This window comes from Colobus angolensis, unplaced genomic scaffold (assembly GCF_000951035.1).
Source record: "Colobus angolensis palliatus isolate OR3802 unplaced genomic scaffold, Cang.pa_1.0 Scaffold136, whole genome shotgun sequence".
Lineage (NCBI taxonomy): Eukaryota > Metazoa > Chordata > Mammalia > Primates > Cercopithecidae > Colobus > Colobus angolensis.
In genome coordinates this window covers 667,990-669,237 of record NW_012114444.1, presented here as the reverse complement: position 1 = coordinate 669,237, position 1,248 = coordinate 667,990, and the positions used below count along the sequence as shown (strand labels likewise).

General features: G+C 42.9%; 1 protein-coding gene and 1 pseudogene across 1 annotated transcript in view; both read left to right on the top strand.

The window, feature by feature from the left end:
- The window catches only part of DNAJC5 (DnaJ (Hsp40) homolog, subfamily C, member 5), a 1,035,873-nt gene that overhangs the window by 906,209 nt on the left and 128,416 nt on the right, over positions 1 to 1,248 (top strand). The window lies entirely within an intron of this gene.
- On the top strand, positions 250 to 913 carry LOC105506362 (annotated as a pseudogene).

Genomic DNA, 1,248 nt, shown 5'->3' with positions numbered 1-1,248 from the left:
TGGCGTGAACCCGGGAGGCGGAGCTTGCAGTGAGCTGAGATCCGGCCACTGCACTCCAGCCCGGGCGACAGAGTGAGACTCCGCCTCAAAAGAAAAAAAAAAAGGAAAGGAAAGGAAAAGGCCAGATGTAGTGGCTCATACCTGTAATCCCAGCTCTTGGGGAGGCAGAGGCAGGAGGATCACTTGAGCCCAGCATGGGCCACATACGGAGACCCTATCTCTTACAAAAAGTTAAAAAGTTAGCTCAGAATCGCTGCCGCCATGGCTAGTCAGTCACAGGGGATTCAGCAGCTGCTGCAGGCCGAGAACGGGCAGCCGAGAAGGTGTCCGAGGCCCGTAAAAGAAAGAACTGGAGGCTGAAGCAGGTCAAAGAAGCAGCTCAGGCTGAAACTGAACAGTACCGCCTGCAGACGGAGAAAGAATTCAAGGCCAAGGAAGCTGCGGCACTGGGATCCCATGGCAGTTGCAACACTGAAGTGGAGAAGGAGACCCGGGAGAAGATGACCATCCTCCAGACCTACTTCCGGCAGAACAGGGATGAAGTCTTGGATAACCTCTTGGCTTCTGTCTGTGACATTCGGCCAGCAATCCATGAAAACTACCTCGTAAATGGATAGAAGAAGCAAGAAGCACCTGTTCTGTGGAGTGGCATTTTAGATGCCCTCATGAATATGAAGCTTTAGCACAGCTCTAGTTATATTCTTATAAAATGGCATTAAATTATTTCCATATATTATATGGTAGGTCCTTCCACTTTTTGGGCAATAGCAAATCTAGCTTTTTTGTACAGACTTACAAATTATCTAAAGATTTCATCTTTTTACCTCATATTTCTTAGGAATTTAATGGGTATATGTTGTCTTTTTGGCAAGGTATATATGCCTTTTGGCTCAAGCAACATGTATATCACTGTTGACTTTTTCTTTCTTAGATTTAGTTTTAAAACAAACACCACATAACTATTCTTTGAAGAAAGGAAGGGATTAAATATTTTTTTTCCCTAACACTTTCTTGAAGGTCAGGGGCTTTATCTATGAAAAAGTAGTAAATAGTTCTTTGTAACCTGTGTGAAGCAGCAGCCAGCCTTAATGTAGTCCATTCTTGCTAATGGTTAGAACAGTGAATACTAGTGGAATTATTTGGGCTGCTTTTAGTTTCTCTTAATCAAAATTACTAGATGATAGAATTCAAGAACTTGTTACATGTTATTACTTGGTGTATCAGTAATCATTTAAAAGTAAAGACTCT